Source organism: Hibiscus syriacus, unplaced genomic scaffold (genome assembly GCF_006381635.1).
Source record: "Hibiscus syriacus cultivar Baekdansim isolate YM2019G1 unplaced genomic scaffold, ASM638163v2 tig00016725_pilon, whole genome shotgun sequence".
NCBI classification, from domain to species: domain Eukaryota; kingdom Viridiplantae; phylum Streptophyta; class Magnoliopsida; order Malvales; family Malvaceae; genus Hibiscus; species Hibiscus syriacus.
Window position 1 is genome coordinate 1,055,724 of NW_024062391.1, and position 22,370 is coordinate 1,078,093.

General features: G+C 33.0%; 1 pseudogene; it reads left to right on the forward strand.

Moving 5' to 3' along the window:
- Positions 1–13,173: 13,173 nt before the first annotated feature.
- On the forward strand, positions 13,174–14,729 carry LOC120208630 (annotated as a pseudogene).
- Positions 14,730–22,370: the final 7,641 nt, after the last annotated feature.

The window sequence follows — 22,370 nt, forward strand, 5'->3', positions numbered from 1 at the left end:
TTTTATAACATAGTTATCCGATCTATTATCTATTAATCTTGATTGAGTATTGCAAAAGTAAGAGTAACTCTTCCAACCCAGCTTACTCAATTTGTTATCGTTAGAATTCAAACCTGAAATCTTACTTAAATGACTTAGTATCTCATCCCACTAGATCAACTGATTGTTGGTTCGTATATTTTTTTTAATATTAAAAAATAAAAATAATATATTATATCTTTAATAACATTTTAAGAGTTTTCTCTCACTCATAAAATTATTTAATATTTAAAATAAAAATATGAATATATTCAAAAGATATTAATTGCCTCGTAGTAATAAGAGATAGTCGAAGTTTTTTTTTTCCATAAAATGTTCAAGTTTTTAATATTTTATAAATACTTTTTAATTTTGTTTATAATGTATAATTGTCATTTTATATCTTGTAATGTTTTTAAAAAAATTAATACTTTAAGTTTTAAATAATTTCTTTTTTTAACATGTTTGAAGAATAAATAGATCATAAAAAATTCTAAAAAGTTAATTATGTCCTCGAAGTTAAAAAAATCAAGGGTAAATTATACGTATAGTACCTAATTTAATATTTTTATTTTGTTTCGGTATCCAAATTTTATTTTTTAAAAATCATATCTAATGTTTAGTTTTAGTTTCATTTTGATACCCGTAGTTAAAAATTGATAGAATTATTGATGTGATATTTTTATTTGTTAATGATTACATGATATTACCTTATGGTGACACATTAACATCACCATTAAGTTTTTAGCGACGGATATCAAAATGAAACCTAAACTAAATTTTAAGTATAATTTTGATAAAAAAAACTTTTAGTACTAAACGGAATTAAAAATAATAATAATTTAGGTACTAACCGTATAATTTATCAAAAAATCATTTAAGTTCATCTGTGAGATCATTCTCTACCATAGACCATTATATCAACACCATATACTATCACACCGGTACTATGATGATCAACTCTAATTTAATAATCATATTTGATATAAAATAAATTTAGGGATGATATTAATTTTTTTTTTCTTCTCTTAAAAGTTTGACATTTAGTTAATGAGGTGAAAAAAAATTTAGACTTAAATAAAATTATTTATACGTGTTTTTAGGGATAACGGTTTTTTACTCTTAAGTTTATCATTTTAGTCTTACTTTTTTATTATATTTTTATCCTCGAACTTTTATTTTTATTCAAATCGACCCAAATGTGATGGAACAGTAAATACTAGTTCATCCTACAAGCTTTTTTTTTATTTCAGTATTCTCTCTTTATAAATTATTTCTCAAACCATGACATCTGTTGTTTCCCTCCCATTTTCATAGTATTTTCAAATAAAAAATTAGAAAAATCACTAGAAGGAAAATTAATTTGTGTGTTTTTTCTATTTTAAATTAATAAAAAATATTATTTTTCAACAATCTCACATAAAATTTAAACAGTTTTAAGCTTCTTTCTGTTATAATTAGAGACAAATTAATTTTTGTCTGTTCAATTTCATAAGAATTTCTTGACATGAGAAAACTAATAGTCATAAAAATAAAATTAATATTTGTCTGTTCAAATTAATATTTAAAAAGTTTATGATACATTTTCTTTAACCTCAAAGTTGAATGTTGAAATCCGTTATTGAATCAAATTAGTAGAAGAGATGTACAATGAATGAGATATATAGGGAAATGGTTTTATTATGGTGGTGGGAGATGGCAAATTGTTATGAATGAGAAAATCCATGATTAGGAGGAAACATTAAAACTCTTGTATTGAATGTGATTGGTGTGGTTTATCAATGGAATTGATGCCCGCTCAAGTTTGTTAGCCTCTATAATTGGTTTAATTATGGCGGTATGACCGGGTTGAACAATAAAATTGAGAAAAGAAAAATTAATTCTAATCAAATTATACTTTTTAATTTGATTTGAATTTTTTATTTTATGATTCAATTTTTGTTTCATTTAGATACACAATTTGATTCGATTTTATTTTTCCAATGAAACTCATTTATTTCAAATCAAATAGAATAATAATAATAATAATAATCCAAATCAAATTCATTTTGATTTTGATTTTGTTATAAGATAAACTTAAATAAATAAACTCTTAAAACTAATAATATTTTTTTTGAATTTAAATATGTTTGTTTGTACTATGTTTAAGTTTGGAGTTTATTTTTGGATGTTGAGTTTAAAAAATGATCAACAATTAAAAATCATAAAACTGAATTGAACTGAAGTAAATCAAAAATGTTGATTCTTATGTTATTTAGTTTTGTTTTTTAACTGTATTATATTATTCGATTAATTTCTATTATGAACTGAATCGTATCGAATCTAATATATATATATATGTGTGTGTTAAGCCAGGTCCGTCCTAAAAATATGTGGGCTCTGTGCTACTTTATTAAAACAAAGCTCCTCAAATATTTTATAACAAAATTAACTATAAAATATCAAAATTTAAGAATATTGAAACCAGTATGGACAGAAAAAAAAATTACCCATTAAACACCATAAATTTGGTAATTTATGAAGAACTGATTACAATTAATTTTTTTGGGATAATAAAGGAGAAAATTAGAATGGTGTTATTTTTTAATGTCAAGGGAAAATATTTTTTTAGGTTAGCAGATTTTTTTCAAAGTATGGAGCCTCCAAATTTTGGGCCCTTGTGACGTAGTACATGCTACACTTGTCAATGGACGAGCCTGAGTTGAGCAATGCTTTTAATGATCATTGTGTGTTCGATAAGCCGAACAATGTAACACCCCGAACTGATACGACTGATCCGATCTGATCCGAGGTGTCATGTTAGGACCACTAGAGCAACCCACACTAAAAATACGAGAAAATTTAAAATTTTGTCAAACCATTTAAAAACGTAAATAATTTATAAATAAATTGTACAATTTAGAAAACATTTATATATCAAAACAAAATTCAAATATACATAGTATCAAAGAAAGTTAAAGACTCAATATAAAAACAAATATGACCTACATACCCTCTAATTATATGGGTATCGTACTCTGCAAGCAACGCTGAAAGAACTCCGATACTAATTCTTATAACTACACAAGATCGATTCTTTAGGCTAAAATGGTAAGTAACAGAGTGAGCTTTGGAAGCTCAGTAGTACAATACTTGTAACACCCAAAAATTTCCCCAAATTAAAATCCTAAAGTTTGGGAAATTTTAACCTAAATTCCTAATACGAAATTAAGGACTAAAGTATAAATTTTGGAAACTCGGGAGCCAATTTCGTGAACCCTAAGAAGTTCAGTGGTCTAAAGAACGATTAACCCAATATTTCTCTAAATCAAATGCTTTCCCCATTCAAATGTATCAACAAGTGCAACTTTCCCTTCCTCACCAAACTCTCGCCGCAGTTCCCCTCTCTTCTCGTCGCCGCTCACTATTCCGTCATTGTCAAACCGATCAACTAAGCTTGTCGACATTTTCCCTTGATTCCGATGCAAATCTCTCATCAAACCCACGAGTTGGGGCTCACGAAACCTAGTTGTCACCGCTGGTTTTGGTCGTTGGTTGCCTCTTCGCGATTGGGTCTCCGACGGGAAGGTTCGGTCGGTATACGCCACGGTCGAACGACCTTTGGTTAGCTGTGAAACCCTCCCTTCAGCCTGTGACGTTTCTGCCGCCGCTCTGTTTCAATCTACCCACCGTTGGTGACTGTTAAAAGTCACGACTTGTAGGACATACTGAACCGGAATCAAGTTACCGCCACCGCCTCTGTTACCCGCAACTTTGAACTGACTCGGATTGCACGTGTTGACCTTGAGAGAATTTATTATTTTTAGTACAATATGTTAATGTTAAATTTTAGAATAAATTAGTTATTATGAATAATTCGCAGGTTTTGATTCGGGTCGTGCTTCTACTCGAGTTGACTGTGGTAGAAGATATTACTGATGTTAGCGCTTGTTGAGGTGTCTCTCTTATTGGTGCTATATTTATTGTTTGAAATGAGTGATTTATTTGGTTGTCTAATGAAATTATCGTGAGCATATTGATTATGGAATTGATTGTATATCTATATTCGAAATTTATGTCATGCGACATTGTGAACATGTTGGAATTGCAATTATGATCATAAAAATTATCTAATTGTAATCATTTTTCATAATTGAATTAAATGTCTCAGAATATGTATATGTTCGGATTAATAAATGCCTAAAATTATTATTATTCAAATCAAATAGGACAATAGTTTTTTTGTCATTTTGCATTTATATTGGAACGATTTTTTGATAGGAGATGTTCAGTGCATTCACTCGACATGATGAATATCACTTTTCAAATTCAGTGACTTCCACCTTTTTGGCAGACCCCACTTACATGGTGTGAGGGATGAACATAGTGTGGTTATAGGAACCCACTCTTTTGGGCAAGATTGGTGTATGGGTGGGTGCATGAGCATTTGTATAACATCTTGATTGTCATGCTTGTGATGATGCAGTATGGGAATATGATCTTTGAATGCTATAGATTGTGCTTGAATTTGTTTATATATGCACTTTAAAGACACACTAATCCTCGTTGCTTACTTCATTTTAGTCTCTTCTTTCAGATACTTGAGCTATAACCCAATACTTGGAGTTACGTCTTACTTCAGAACTCATTATTTTTATTGTATGATTTTTATTCGGAACTCTTGTTATTTTTTTATTTTATTAGATAAATTTACTTAATTTTGGGACATTGGCATTATTTTGTTTTTCTGAATGGTGGAGAAGGTTTTAAAACTTGTGTTGAATTTCCTTTGATTTATTATTTAATATTAATTAGTAGTTTGGGGTTTCAAAGCCTTCTAATATTTTATAACTATTTTCGAGTTACAAAATCAAATTGGTTTCGTAAGGGTCAAGTTTTATTGTGACTCACGAGATTCGACCTAATTTTCCCTTAAGTCATATTTTGGGGTTACATTTACTAGTATTAGAGTTAGGTTTCAACCTTCGGTTATGTGGCTCGACCATAAAATTTTAGTCGAAAGTAATTTTCAATGGAAGTAAAATATTTTTCATTTTAAGAGGGAAATTTTGGAATAAATATATGTTATTATTCCTTTTTTTGTACTTTTATAATTTAGAGACTCCAACTACCAATTCTAATATTAAAACTAATACTTTGTAAATAGATTTTATGGCACCGCATAGGAGTTCTCGTTTAGCAAACCGTCATGATAATACCACTCAAGCTAGGACTGATCCTCCATCCACTGTGGGTCAGACCTAAAATCCAAACCAAGTTGATAAGATTATGATGTACGAGTAACCTGCAAATCAAATAGAAGTTCACTAGGCTGAGAATGAAAACCCACCCGTACCCTAGACTTAGAGTAAGGGATCATGGGAATTCGAGGACAGTGAAACTATTGAGTTGGATAATGATGCAGTGAATCGGGAACTACTTTGTTACCTTCAAAAAAATAAGAGGGTCAGAAAGCCTATATCGACTGAGTTTCTAGGTGATGGTATGATTGTATTCGTGGGTAAAATCAGGAATGACCCAACCGATGCTGAGTATTGGTTGAAGAAATTGTAGCGACTAATTAAGGTGATAGATTATCCAACTGATCGTATTTTGAGAGTTGTTGTATCACTCTTAGGTGGTGAAGCTCAGGATTGGTGGGAATTTGAGTAGGATACCATTGCAGCTAGACAAGTCACTTGGGAGAATTTTTTACAAGTTTTCTGGGATCGCTATGTGGGGTTGAGTATCTGGTATAGTGTCAGGAAGATTTTATGAATCTGAAACAGAATGATATGTCTGTGACCAACTATGAGATTTAGTTTATGAGGTTGGTCAAGTATGCTCTAGGGTTGGCTTCAAGTGAAAAGGAGAAGTATGAGTTGTTCTTGAAATGTCTTCCCCCTTCGATTCGTTTAGCAGTTGCCTTACACCATGACTCAGTGTTGAATACCTTAGTTGCTTGGGCCAGAACTGTTGAGAAGAGTGAGTCATTGCCGGCAGTTTCTAAATCTCAGAACAATAAAAGTAACCGAAGACACTTTGGACCATCAATACAAATGGGTTATGTGAACTAAGATGATAAGAGATTGAGGCATGATATGATTCTCAGGGTCATTTCAGAGCTAGACCGGTGACATATGCTTCTCCGACTGTTAGTGTTGGAGATTCGATTGGAGTTTATGAGGTACCGTTGTGTTCTTATTGTAACAAGAGGTGTCCTAGGGAGTGTTGGAGAAAGGCGGGAGGGTGTTTTCGATGTGGGTCACAAGTGTATCACTTTATATATTATCCTCTGTTAGCTACTAGTTTTTATAGTCCTAGTCAGTCGCATGCTTCTGTTTAGGCACTGACTTGAGGTAGGGATCAGAATAGACCGACTGGTTCTGGTTCTAGATCGATTAGCAAGGGCAGACCCACTCAGAGTAGAGGTTCTGGTAGATCTGTAACGAGACAACTTGGGTTAATTTATACTACTCGGAAGTAAGAGGATCAGTATGAGCCATATGTTAATGGGGTACATTTTCTATCCATTCTATTTTATATTTTGTATTGCTCGGTAATGGTTCTACTCACTCATATGTGGTGAGTGCCGTAGCTGGGGGTCTTGAAATTTTAGTTGAGAATATCGAGGTTGCTTTCTCTGTTCATCTTTCGGTGGGTGCTTCGGTAGAAGTTAATAAGATTTATAAAAAATATCTGTTAGAACTTCATAGTGAAATTTTTTCGACTAATCTGATGGAGTTTTCTTTTAGGGATTTTGATCTTATCCTCAAAATAGACTGGTTAACCGCTCATTGAGCTAATTTGAATTGTGATCTAAAAATGGCAACCTTAAAAACTCTTGATAATCGTGAAGTTGTCCTTATTAGGGAACATCATAGTTTTCTAACTAATATTGTGCCAGCTCTGAAGGCTGAGAAGATGTTAAGAAGGGTAGGTTGCTTATCTTACTTATATCATCGATCTGGGGCAATCTAATGAGGGTATCAACAAGATCAGAGTTGTGAGAGAATTTATAGATATTTTCCCAAAAGAATTACCTGGTGTACCACCTAAACGTGAAGAGATTGAATTCGGCATTGAGGTATACCCAAGTTCAGCTCTAGTGTCTATGGTACCCTACCGGATAGCACCTAAGGAGCTTAAGGAACTAAAGGTTCAATTATAGGATTTATTTGACCAAGGTTTCATTCAACTGAGTGTCTCATCGTAGGGAGCATTGGTTCTGTTTGTTTAGAATAAAGATGGGACACTACGGTTGTCCATTGATTATCGAAAGTTGAATAAACTGATGATTAAGAACAAGTATATGCTACCCTGTATTGATGATCTTTCCCATACATTTTGTGGAGATTCTGTATTTTCGAAGATAAACTTGAGATCTGATTATTACTAGCTCAAAGTTAAGAATTTTGATGTGTCTAAAATGACTTTTCGGACTCGATATGACTATTACGAGTTTCTTGTGATGCCTTTCATATTAACTAATGCTCCTGTCGCATTCATGGATATAATGAATCTGATATTCCAACCATATTTTGATCAATTTGTTGCTGTATTCATTGATGAAATCTTGGTTTATTCCAAGTCTGAAACTAAGTATGAGGAACAGCTGCAAATTGTGTTGCAAACTCAAAGAGAAAATCAATTATATGCAAAGTTCAGTAAGTGGAGTTCTGACTTTCAGAGGTGACATTTTTTGGTCATATATAGGGTATTCAAGTGGATGCAAAGAAAATCGAGGCGATTATGAGTTGGAAGCAATCGAAGAATATACCAGAGGTTCAAAGTTTCATAGGTCTAGCAAGTTATTACCATAGATTTGTTGAGGGTTTTTCCATCATTGTTGCTCCTTTAACGAAGTTTCTTCGGAAGAATGTTCCTTTTGTCTGTACTGAGGACCAATGATCTAATTTTGAGAAGTTGATAATCATCTTGACTGAAGCACCAGTTTTAATTAAACCCGAGCGCAGTATGGCGTATAATGTGTAAAGTGACGCACCTAATACTGGATTTAGATGTTTACTCATAAAGGATAGAAAGGTTGTGGCATATGCATCTCGACAATTGAAGACTCATGAATGTAGCTACCCTACCCACGACCTTGAGTTGGTAGCCATGATCTTTGCTCTTAAGATTTGACGGCACTATCTTTACGGTGAGAAGTGTTACATTTACACTTATCATAAGAGTTTGAAATACCTTCTCACTCAGAAGGAGCTTAACTTGAGACAACTCCAGTGGTTGGAATTGTTTAAGGACTTAGACTATGAGATTGAGTATCACCTAGGTAAAGCTAATGTGGTTGCTGATGCACCGAGCTGTAATACTATTACATATTTGAGGGTTTTGTTTGCTTGGCTGAGTTTATATGAGGATGGTAGTCTCTTGAAGAGATGCATGTGGTTCCTACTCTTGTTTTCAAGATTCATGCAGAACAACACAAAGATCCATTTTCTATTCATAGAATTAGGAAAGTTGAAATTGGCTCGTCTCAAGATTTTACAGTTAATCGGGATGATATTTTATGTTTCAGAGGTCGGTACTATATTCTGAGAAATTTTGGTCTGAAGCAAGTTGTTCTCCATGATACTCACGATAGTCTATATTCTATGCATCCTGGTAGGGATAAGATGTATATGAATCTCTAAGAAAGGTATTGGTGGAAAGGACTTAAGTGAAATATTGTCAGTTATGTGTCTCGGTGTTTAACTTCTTATAAAGTGAAGGTAAAACGTCAGCATCAATCGAGGTTGCTTCAACATATTGAGATTTCGTAGTGGAAGTGAGAGCGTGTGACTATGGACTTTATTTTGGGTATACCCTTGACTCTGTTAAAGAAGGATTCTATGTGGGCCATTATTTATTGGCTTACTGAATCTGCTCACTTTATTCCAGTCCGAGTTTATTACTCTTTGAATAAGCTAACACAACTTTACATTACTGAGATAGTTCTCTTGTGTGGGGTACGGTCTATCATCTCATATCGTGATCCAAGGTTTACCTTAAAGTTTTGGAGGTCTTTTCATAGTGCCCTTAGTACTTGGTTGAATTTTTGTACTACTTATCATCCGCAGACAGATGGTCAGTTGGAACTGGTTATTCAGATTCTTGAGGACATGTTTAGAGGTGTTGTTGAGTATAGTGGCAGTTGGGAGGAGTTTCTATCCTTGGCCGAGTTTGCCAACAATAACAGCTTTCAGGCCAGTATTAAAATGGCTCTGTATGAGGCTCTATTTGGATGTAAGTGTCAGACTCTGATTAGTTGGACTGAGTTGGTTGACCATAGACTATTGGGCCCATATTCGGTTTTTAGGCGGAACAAATTATTAGGATGATTCAGGATAGATTGAAGATTGATTTTGATAGACAAAAATTATATGTCTGAAACATTGGGATATTGAGTATGTAGTGGGTGATGAGGTTTTCTTGAAGGTGTCTCCACAGAGGAAGCATTTCAGTCGGAAAGGTAAGTTGAGTCCATGTTTTATTGGGTCGTATTGGATTATACGTTATATTGGACCAGTGACCTACCATCTTGAGTTACAACCTGAGCTTGTTCGCATCCATGATGTTTTCCATATTTCTATGTTGATACGTTATCAAACTGACCCCTCTCATGTTCTGGATGTGGATAAGGAAGAAATAAGACCTGATTTGATATTTAAAGAGGAGCCAATTGAGATTCTCGAGACAGATGATAAAGTTCTTTAGAGAAGGATCGTTAAGATGATCAAAGTCTTATGGCGTAATCGGGGTCGTGATGAGTCAATGTGGGAGATTGAGGACACCATGAAAGCTTATTATCCACATCTTTTTCCTCCAGGTAAATTTCAAGGCTGGATTTTTCTTTAAGGGGGAGAAATGTAACACCAAAAAAATTCCCTAAATTAAAACTCTAAAATTTGGGAAAATTTAACCTAAATTCCTAATTCAAAATTAAGGACTAAATTAAAATTTTTGCAAACTCGGAAGCCAATTTCATGAACCTTAAGAAGTTTAGTGGTCTAAGGCATGATTAACTCAATTTTTCTCTAAATCAAATTCCCTCCCCATTCAAATATATCAACCCATAACACTTTCCTTCCCTTACCAAACCCTCGTCACTGCTCACTATTCGGTCACCGTCCGACTAATCAAGTATGCTCGTCGGCCTTTTCCCTTGATTATAGTGCAACCCCATGGTAATCCTACATCAAACCCACGAGCTGGGGCTCACGAAACCCCACTGTCGCCGCTAGTTTAGGTCATTAGTGGCCCCTTTATGACCAGGTCTCGGCTAGCCTAGGCCATGGTCGAACGACCTTTGGTTAGTCGTGAAACTCTTCCTTCAGCCTGTGACATTTCTACCACCGCTCTGTTTGAACCCGACCACCATTGGCAACCATTAGAGGTCACGGCTGGCATGACTGTTAGGTCGTCGGACTCATATTACCACTACCATAAAACAAAAAGGCCTACAGTCCCTAGTTATTGTACTTGTAAAATATTTATTCGAATCAGATATAATTGTTGGTTTATTTTTTGAATCAGAAAATTATTTTGTCGTTGTTAAAACTTATTGTGGAATATATTGGGTTGATTGGATATTTATTCAAGCAATAATTTATGCAAGACATACTTAATCGGGAATCGAGTTATGGACACCGCCTTCGTTACCTATGAACTTTCAACCGACTTGGGTTGCACGTGTTGACCGTGAGAGAATTTCTTATTTTTAGTAAATTAAGTTAGTGTTAAATTTTAGAATAAATTAGTAATTATTATTAATTCATAGGTTCTAATTCGGGTTGTGCTTCTACTCGAGTTAACCATGGTAGTGGATATTACTAACGTCAGCGCTTGCCGAGGTGTGTCTCTTATCGGTGCTATATTTATTGTTTGAAATACGTGATTTATTTGGTTGTCTAATGAAATTATTGTGAGCATGTTTATTATGGAATTGATTGCATATATTTATTCGAAAATTATGTCATGCGACTTTGTGAACCTGTCGGAATTGCAGTTAAGTGATCATAAAAATTTTCTGATTGTGATGAATTGTCAAAATTGAATTAAATGTCACAGAATATGTATATGTTTTGGATTTAATAAATGCATCAAAAATATTATTATTTAGATTATATCAGACATTGGTTATTCTGTCATTTTGCATTCATATTGAAACAATTTTCTGATAGGAGAAGTTAAGTGCATTCACTCAACGGGGTGAATATCACTTTTCAGATTCAGTGACCTCTGCCTTTGTGTCGGAGCCCACTTACATGGTGTGAGGAATGGACATAGTGTGGTTCTTGGGAACCCACTATTTTGGGAGATATTGATGTATTGATGGGTGCATGAGCATTTGCATAACATATTGACTGTCATGCTTGTGATGATGCAATATGCGAATATGATTTGTGAATGCTATGGATTGTGCTTGAACTTGTTTATATATGCACTTTAGAGACACACTAAGGTTCGTTGCTTATTCCGTTTTAGTCTATTCTTTCAGATACTCGAGTTATAACCGATACTTGGAGTTACGTTTTACTTCAGAACTCATTATTTTTATTGTATGATTTTTATTTGGACTTCTTGTTATTTTCTTTTATTATTATTTTATTAGATAAATTTACTTAATTTTGGGAAATTGGCATTATTTTGTTTTTCTGAATGGTGGAGAAGGTTTTAATACATGTGTTGGATTTCCTTTGATTTATTATTTAATATTAATTAGTAGTTTGGGGTTTCAAAGCCTTCTAATATTTTATAGCTATTTTCGAGTTACAAAATCAAATTGATTTTGTGAGAGACAAGTTTTATCGTGACTCTCGAGATTCGACCTAATTTTCCCTTAGGTTGGATTTGGGGGTTACAATACTACCAAAAGATGCTAAAGGTCAAGCAATTATATGGTGTTGCATGAAGATTCCCTTAGCTATCCAAGCATAAATAGGTTCTAGTGATGAGTTGAGATTTCACTATTAAATCTTCATGTAACCGTCAGGAAACTTACAGTTCAGAGGAAACGTTTAAAGAGACAGATTAGAAAGATTAAGATGTGGTGTCCAGTGTTTTCCAAAAAAACCAGAAATAATAGTTTATTTTGGTAAAACAGATTTTTAAAAACAAAGTAATACATTTCAACCAAATACTTCACATGCAGTTCACTAGAACTGCATCCATAAGGACTTACTCTATGCCCATTGGGCGTATGAGCCAACCTAAGGGGGTCTCTTGGAGCCTTAAAGCTTACCTAAGCGAATACCCATTTGGGGTATGACAAACAATATAAGTCACCTATGAAAGAATAAAGTGGAGACTTTTCAAGGAGATTAATTAGGCATAGTTCTCTGCGCACTTGCAAAGCTATGAGATGCCCATGTATATATTGGCATAACTATGAGAATTAAAACCTTGCCATAAAGGTAGTTGTGTGATGTATATCATCATTTAAATAAATGAAAATCATTTCAAGGACATCATAGTTACTGGTCAGAAAATAAAGTAATATACTTTCACAAGAGAAGGCTAAAGCGTTGATGTCTTTATATCCTATGCAACTACCGATTGTAGATTTTATCGTCATATGGAGCTAATGTTTTGATTAAATTATTAATTTTTATTAACGTGAGAGATTATTAGAAAAAAATTGTTGAATGGTAAATGAAAAATTAACGCCCAAAGTAAATTACTTATGAATTGTATCGAAAATAAATAAAAATTTTATATCCCAGATTGATGAGATACAGAGATATATTTATATAAATAAACCAATTTGAGTGTTATAGAATGTGTGACACATGCGGCGTAAGTATGTACAAATTTGAACCCAACTAGATTGGGGTACAAATTGTGTAAACAAATCTCAACAATTTTATTTATCTAATTTCATGACTATTGTGACAATTTGGTTATTATTATTGTTTATTTATCGGATAATGTTTTATCTAATAAATAATTTAGTCTTAAAATAATTATAAAATAAAAGATCATATATCTATTTTGATTAAAAAATAAATCATTTAAATAAAGAAAATAATAGTTTGATGAGATTAAATGAGTTTTGATGAGTATATATACAACAATCCCAAGATTCTTAGACCACCACTTTTTAAACTCCCAAGATTCTTCATTTACTTCTCAGCACCCCTTTCCTTCGTCTTTCTCAGATGGCAGCTAACCAAGATGATTCAGGAACACTCAAATTCAAGGTTAGCACTGAGCGCATATATATATATATATATATATATATCTACATTCTTAATATATCTAAATTACTTCAATGACACTGTTTTATATACATGTGTGTTGAAAGTCTTCATCCATTGCCAAGGCTGCAAGAAGAAGGTCAATAAGCTTCTTCAAGTCATTGATGGTACCTGAATCCAATATTTTATTTAGGCTAAATTATATGTTTAGCATCTCAACTATTATGTTTATTTTGTTTTGGTCACCCTACTACTTTTAGTTTTAAAATCAATATTACATTTAGTTTTATTATTGTCGTCCATCGTTAAAATATTAACAGTTATGCTGACGTTTCACTATAATATAATGTTACGTCATTATTGATTTTTTTTAAATGTCATGTCATTAATTCTGTTAATTTTTTAACTATAAGATACCAAAATATAATGTTGGATATTATTTTTGAAAAAATAATAATAATTGGTGATCAAAACGGAATAAAAGTAATAGTTGGTACTAAAATTTTAGTTTTCCCTTTTATTTAATAGATTTTATATTTACATGTTTGAGTACTAAGTACTATTAGCAAATGGAAATCCCCCTTTTCTTTACATTTTTAAGGTGTTTATGAGACGACCATAGATTCTAAACAGCACAAGGTGACAGTAACCGGTTGCGTGGATGAAGAATTTCTCATCAAGAGGCTGTCGAAGTCGGGAAAATACGTGGAGCCATAGCCAGAAATGGTTGAGAAGAAAGAGAAAAAGGCTGGGAAATCCAAGAACAATGAGAAACAAAAAGAAGGCGAGCAAGCTGTAGATGATCATTATCATGAACCAAATAAGGATACGGCAGCCGAAAAGCCTGGGAGATCGAAGAACAATGACAAGCCAAAAGAAAGCGAACAAGCTGAACATGCTGACCATGAACCAAAGAAGGATAAGGCAGCTGTAAAGCCTGGGAGATTGAAGAACAATGAGAAACCAAAAAAAGGCGAACAAGCTGGACATGATTGTCGTGACCCAAAAAAGGATAAGACAGCAGTAAAGACTGAAGTAGCATTACCAGTCCCCGAAAATGGCGGTGCTGGCAACGGAAAAGGCCTGCCTGCTGGAGGTAATCAGCCTCAGGCAGGGTACCGAGTGGGGGCAGATGAAAGCGAGGAACCAGACTCTGAAGCCGGAAGTGGTGATGGTAAAAAGAAGGAAGAGAAAGTGCAGAAAAGTGTTAACCCTGGTCACAAAGGTGATCCACCAGCAGGTAAGAACCAATCAGCCATGGCTCTCCCAGTCCCAGATCAGGCTCCACCTATGGAATCAATCAATGGGTGCCCTCCGAATCAGGGTATGTATCCATCTGGAGATTTGTACTATGGACCTCCATTGTTTGGAGGGAGTTACAAAACGAATTATCATTGCTCATCCCCTTGTTACTATGCCCATAGAACTTATTCTAATGCATACGGAGCACCACCGCCCCCGCCGCGTGATCCGATCGATGGATTCAATGACTACCATGATAATGGTGATGAAACTAGCTGCTCAATCATGTAGTAGAAGCAAAAAAAGGGCAAACTACATGTTTAGTACCTCAACTATTACTTTTATTTTGTTTTAGTCACCTAACTATTTTTTGTTTCAAAATCATACCTAACGTTACGTTTGGATTTCAATTTAGTCACCATCGTCAAAAATTAACAATGAAGATGACAAGTTACCATAGGATAATGGCACATCATCATTGTTTTTTTAAATGTCATGTCGACAGTTCTATTAATTTTTTTAATTATGGGTAACCAAAATGAAACTTAAACATAACGTTAGATATGATTTTGAAAAAAAAATAATTGAGTAACTAAAATTGAACAAAAGTGATAGTTTAGATACTAAAAGTGTAGTTTACCCAAAAAATAGTACCTTAGAAGAAATAAAAAGTTGGTGTTAACTCTAGTGGTTTTCTAGTTGTTCCCTTGTAGAACCTGGAAATCCAACTCTTTCCCTCTTTCTAAGTGTAAAGAGAATGTTTTTTATTTAATACCGGTCCCTCTCTTCTCTTCTCTTTTAACTTTGATGATAAAAAAGACAGTAAAAAACCCAGCTGTCCATAAATTGCATAAAATTAGTGATGAAGACTGGCGATTTTTACAACTTTGGAATTATATATGCTTAAAGTCATCTTTTAAAATGATACTTTCTGCTCTTGGTTGTAAAAGAATATCTTTTTATGGCATGCATGCATAGGTAGGAATGGTAAGGAGGCAGGGCCGGATTTCAACATAATTGAAGCATTCAATTTTAAAGTTTTAACAAAAAAAGGTCAATTAAATCTGTTTGATATAATAAAAAATATTAAACGTGTTATATAACATTAAGGGTAAACTATATAAATGGTCACTGAAGTATATGTCAGTTTATATTTTCAGTACTAAAGTTTCAAAAATAACGAAACAATGAAAGTGAAAAACTGAAAAATCTGAAAAAAATTCAAAAAAAACGCAAATTGTTGAGAATGAAACCATGAAAGTGAAAAAGGAAAAGGCAATTCCATAAAACAACTGGTTGAAAATGGAGGTAAAACTACAAATTCACAAATATATAGTTCATTAGATTTCAAAACTGCCCTAATGTCACCATTTTAAAATCATAGTTTCAATACGACTCAAATGACCTCAGTGGTTAAAGAGATTGTTGTTATCCATAGTTTTTAGAGGTCACGGGTTCGAGCACGACATCAATATGGATATTTGAGTGTTCATTGTTAAATAGTTGAGATTCTTTCAAACATATATTATATTGTATTGTAATCATCCTAGATTAATCAAAAATTAAAATAAACTCATATTCGTCAACCACTCAAAATATGACAGATGTCGCATTAATATATTTTTAAATTTTTATTTAAAAAAATTAAAATTATTTTAAAAAAAGTAAAAGTCCCAAAATTTTTAAAAAAATCTAAAAATATTAAAGCTCTAAAATCCCTAATTTCAAACCATGCTACTACCGTTGGTCATCGCCGTTTTTCGTCATCATCATCGAACAAATTAAAGGGATTAAAATAGGGATGTCAATGGGTCGGGGGTTTTTCTCAACCCGACCCGACCCAAAAAATATGTATCCTCCACCCGAACCCGATCTGACAAGAAAATTATATATCTTCCACCAAATTTGACTAGACTCTGACGTGACTTGAATTTTTAGAATATAAATCTGACCTGACCCGATAAAAAATAAGAATTTAATTAGATTAATAATAAATATTTTAAAGGAAATTACATTATTATTCCCAGGGCAGGTCGGAGTTTTTTCACCCTCTACCCGAACTCGACCTGAACACGATTTTTAAAAAAAAAATATGATCTTATCAAATCGAATCAAGTCAAACCTATTGATTTCGGGTTTAATTTTCATCCTTATATTAAAAACTTAAAATTGGATGGATAACTTGAAAGATTTGCATGTTTAATAGTTAAACTTTTGGTCTTTGACTCGTAGATATCTAGTTTTCCTTAAAGGGAAATGACTAGGAACCTCTTTTGGGCTAAAATGAGTAAAGTATTCTTATGAGTAAAACGTTTAGTAATTAATTGAATAAAAAACAATTGAATTGTATTATAGTAGAAAAATGTTTAAAATACTCGTAAAAGTATAAACGACTAAAATGCTCTTGTGGGAGAAAGATTACCAAAACACCCTTAGGACATCTAGTAGATGTTTAAAGATATCTATACTGAGCTTAATATCAATATTCTCGAATTAGAGTATTGATACCTATGTGAATTAAAATATCAAATCAAAATATGATGTTACTCGTGGAAACTATCAACACTCGAGGATTTGGTATCAATACTCGGGTATGAGGATCGCTACCTGTTAAAATACACGAGTGTAAAAGAATACCTCAATTTTATTACTCAAAATACTTAGTACAATATTTTATTTATACAAGTCAATAATAACAACTGATTCACTAACTAATTGCTAACTAATTGCTAACTAACTACTAACTAATTGTTAACAACTAACAAATTTTCCAAACTACTTCTTAACACTCCCCCTCAAGTTGGTAGTCTAAAGATGTCATTGATTCCCAACTTGAAAATTAAATATTCATGTTATTGTGCTCCCAAAGCCATGATCAAAATGTTAGCCAATTGATTTGCTGATGAAATATAATCTATGTGAATTATCACTTATTGTATTTTCTCCCGAATAAAATGACAATCTATTTCAATATGTTTTGTTCTTTCATGAAATATTTGATTTGTTGCAATCTGTAATGCTGCCTTACTATCACAATAGAGTTTAGCTGGTTGCAAGTCCTTGACACCCAATTCCATCAATAGACCTCTTAACCATACAATTTCAGCTGCTACCATTGTCATACTTCTGTACTCTGCCTCTATTGACGATCTTGCTATGGTATTTTGTTTCTTTGACTTCCAGGAAACCAAAGAATTGACTTAGATGATGTACCACATAAGTAATATATGGTATTGTATGAGTAAGATAGATTAATCTTCTTATTAACTTCTAGAAGACTTCCTTTTCATTCTGTAATATTTCATCATATATCTTCTTCTTACCACTTTCTGTCAGTTTAGAGTCATAATCAGTAGAAGTGAATTTAACATTCTACTCCATAGGAGTGCAAACATGTTTAGCCCCTCCTAATCATGTTTCTTCAATGAGTTCTAGTGCATATTTCCTTTAGTTTAACAAAATTCCTTCACTTGATCTAAGTATCTCAAAACCAAGAAAATACTTAAGCTCCCCTAAATCCTTCATTCTAAAATTATCATGCAAAATTCCTTTCAATTCATCTACCATTGCAGCATCATTACCAGTAATCAACAAATCATCAACATATATAACCATAATCACTATGTTTGTTCATTCTCTTTTTGTAAAGAGTGAGTAATCAAACTTACTTTGAATGTATCCAACAACAACTAAAGCTTCAGTCAACCTCATGTTCCATTCCCTGGAAGCTTGTTTGAGGCCATAAATAGACTTATGTAGTCTACAAACCATTTTCACCCCTGGCTGCAAAATCCCTAAGGTAGCTTCATGTAAACTTCCTCAAGCAAATTTCCCTGTAGAAAGGCATTGTACATATCCATTTGAAACAAGGACCAATGTTGCATAGAAACCAGGACTAAGACAGATCACACTATAACTAGTTTGACAACGAGCGAGAAAGTCTCAACATAATCTACACCCTCTCGTTGGTTGTAACCTTTCGCAACCAAACACGCCTTGTAACGCTCAACCTCACCATTGGACTGATACTTAACCTTGTACACCCATCTAAATCCAATGGAAACCTTCCCTGGTGGCAAAGGAACACACACCAAGTATTGTTTGACTTTAATGCTTGAATCTCCTCTTGCATGGCCTTAATCCATTAGGGTCTTGAATGGCCTCATTATAATTAGTAGGTTCAATTATAGAAGTAGAAGAAAGGAAGGATTGAGTACGAAAAGGAAAATGAGAATGAAAAATATTATTCGAAATAGGATAAGAGTTAGAAGTGGATGATTGGCAGGAAACATACTCATTCAACCAAAGAGGAGGCTTTAACACCCTAGAAGACCTCCTAACAACCTGATTAACTGGACCAACAACATTAGGAGAAGAACAAGAAATTGGTTTAGGAGACACAAGACGAGGACCATTAGAAGAGTTAACAGAATGAGAGTGCTGATAAGATAAATTATGATGACTAAAAGAAATATCTATTGAAAAAAATTCAGGAACAAAGGGTTGAGAGGAAAATAATCTGGATGACAACTCAGGAGAATGAAAAGGAAAAGAACTTTCCTGAAATCGAACATCCCTACTAACAGAGAATGACTTAGAAACAAGACTAAACATCAAATAACCCTTTTGAGTAACAGAGTATTCCATGAAAACTGAAGGAATAACTCTAGGAAAGAACTTATCACGAAGCTTAGTATTAGCGGCATAACCCAAGAAACCAAAAACTTTTAAATGAGACAAAGAAGGTGGCTGATGATGAAGCAATTCATAAGGAGATTTCCAATCAACAACTGTGTAAGGAAGTTAATTAATTATGTAATAAGCAGTTAAAACACACTCTCCCTAAAACTTAATAGGTACTTGAGACTAAAAACAAAGTGCATGAGCCATTTCCAATAGATGTTTATGATTCCTTTCAGCTACCCTGTTCTGCTGAGGAGTGTCAACACAAGAAGACTGATGAACAATCGCTAAAGAAGAGAAAAATAAAGAAAACTCTGTGATAAAAAACTCACACCCATTGTCACTACGAATTATTTTGATAGAGGCCTGAAAATGATTAAGAACTAAAGAAAAAACTTTTTTTTAAAGAAACAAGAGTATCAGACTTGAGCTTTAACAAATACACCCATGTCATTCTTGTGCAGTTATCAACAATTGTAAGAAAGAACCTATGATCACTATGAGTAGAAATCCTATATGGACTCCATAAGTCCATATGAATTAATTGAAAAGGAACATTAGACCTATACTGACTAATTGGGAAAGGTAATCGAACATGTTTAGCTAAGGGACAAACAGAACAAGAATGAACGATAGAAGAATCCAATTTACAATCAAGCAAAGGCATATGATGCAATTTCAAGAAAGAAGCATGACCCAACTGAACATGCAAAATAGAAGTTTTATTATAAAAAAAAGACATACAATGAGATGAAATATTGAATGACATACTGGGAATTGTAGAAGCAGAACTAGGATAAAAAAACCAGATGACTCAAGAACATATAAGCCTCATCGTTTCCTACCATTCCCCAACATCTTGCTAGTGGAGAGATCTTGAAAGATAGAAAAATCAAGATAAAATTAAACAACACAATTCAAATTAAGAGTTAATTTGGAAACATGCAAATTCTGAGTAAATGAACACACATATAGGACATTATGTAAAAGATGAAGAGAATCAAAAGAATAGGAACCAATGTGAGTTATTGGAAGAGTTTTACCATTCGGAAGATGGACAGAACGTGAAGAACATGCAATAGGATTACTCAAGCATTTAAAACCAGACAACATATGGTCAGTAGCACCATTGTCAAGAATCCATGTAACTGAACAAAATTTAGAAGCAATTAAACCATCAAAAACCATACCTACAAAATTGGTAGCAACAACATCACTAGAATGAGAGGAATCTTTATTGAGAAGCCCCAGAAGACGATTATAATGGTATGTGGTAAAAATTGTAGCCAAAGGAATATACAAGGAAGTGGAGTCAGAATTAGTATGATATGGGTGAAGATAAAGAGGATAGGTGAAATCAACTGAATCCATAAGGAAATAGAAGAAAAACAAAGAAAACAATACAGAAAAACAAGAAAAAAATCAGAAAGGTTGAGCAACAAACCGAGACCTTTCCTATGATACCATGTTAAAATAAAAGTGTGTAAAAGAATACCTCATTTTTATTACTCAAAATGCTTAGTACAATATTGTATTTATACAAGTCAATAACAACAACTATTCACTAACTAATTGCTAACTAACTGCTAACTAATTGTTAACAACTAACAAATTTTCCAAACTACTTCTTAATACTACCTACGAAGACGTTAATATCATCAGTCAAATTGCTATTGATACTCGAAAGGAGTATCAAAAACCTTGGACACAATATCGCTATTCAGGTATGGATATCGATGCTATATGTGATATTTACTATTAAACTCTCGAATGAGCCAAGCTCAAGTGCGAAGATCTAATAGTAATTGAGATTGCTTAATAAGCTTTTTTGATAATGTGAACTTGATTTTATGTGTGTAATAATAATAAAAACATTATGATATGAGATTTCATAGAATATATACTTTTGTTTGACATTCAAGAAACAACGAGAATACCCGTATTACTTGTGTACGACGATTACGATTATGTTTCATGGGTTGTCTGAATTTTCCAAGAATTATTCTAAGGCACTTGTGAATGATTGCTTGATTATGTTAAAATGCTACGAGACTTAGACTTCATCTGAATATTTTGTAGGAATAGGTTGATTGGGTGTACGTTCTTATTGAATGGTGGTTATTCTGTTATGAAGTAGTTAGTTGGTTAGATTCATTTAGCTAGCAGAGTTAGATTGTATTTAAATACATATTATTTGTAACCTTTATGGTTGTGAAAATGAATTATTCTTTAATTACATTTCTTAGTGTTTCTTTTAACATGGTATCAGACGTTATTGAGTTTTTTCACCTTTTCTTTGTTAATTCTTAACCATCTCGTTTAGAGTTTTTTCCCGATTTTCTTTCTTTTTCACTAAATTTTCTCATCATTTTTTTATTCTTGCTTCAAATTTTTCATGAATTTCAATCATCCATTATACCTTCATCCCTAAGATACACCAAGGGTTATTTTTAATCTCTAATAAATTAACTAGATTCTACAATTATAACGTTTAGAGCCGTTTGATTAAGATTTTTAATGATTGTTGCAATGCAATTGTGCTTACTTGGATCCTAAATTCTGTAAGTAAGGATCTGTGTACGAGGATTGTTTTTGCCTCCATTATTATGTCCATTTGGTCTGATTTGAAAGAAAGGTTCGAAAGACAGATGGTCTTGTATTTATTTTCTACATCGTGAGATTGCTATGATGAGTCAAAGTGATTGTTTGATTTCTACATATTATACGAAATTGAAGCTTTTGTGGGATGAGTATAATGTTTTGGTTCCTCTCTCTTCTTATGATTGCACTTAGTCTTAAGATACTCATCGACATGATCTTCAACGATGCTTATTTCAGTTCCTCATAGGTCTTAATGAGACCTATTCGGCAATTCGTAGTCAAATTCTACTTTTGACGCCTCTATCAATTGTGAATCATGCTTACTCAAGAGGATTTTCAGCGTGTTCATATTGCTTTAGGTTCTCATCTTCTAGATTCGATTGTCAATCAGACCTCCTCGTCATTCTTGTCTAATTCTTCTAGAAGCTATGATACATCTTTTCGCCATTTTAATGGTACCTGTGACCATTTGATAGGGAAGCGATGGCGGATTAATTATCTTTTAGGATTAGATTTCTTATTTTATTAGGAATTAAGGTTAAGTTAAAATATTATTTTTAGTTTATTATTATTTTATTATGAATTAGAGTTAAGACATGTTTAGTTTGTTATTATTTTATTTATTAGTTATTTAGGACCTTTAGAACT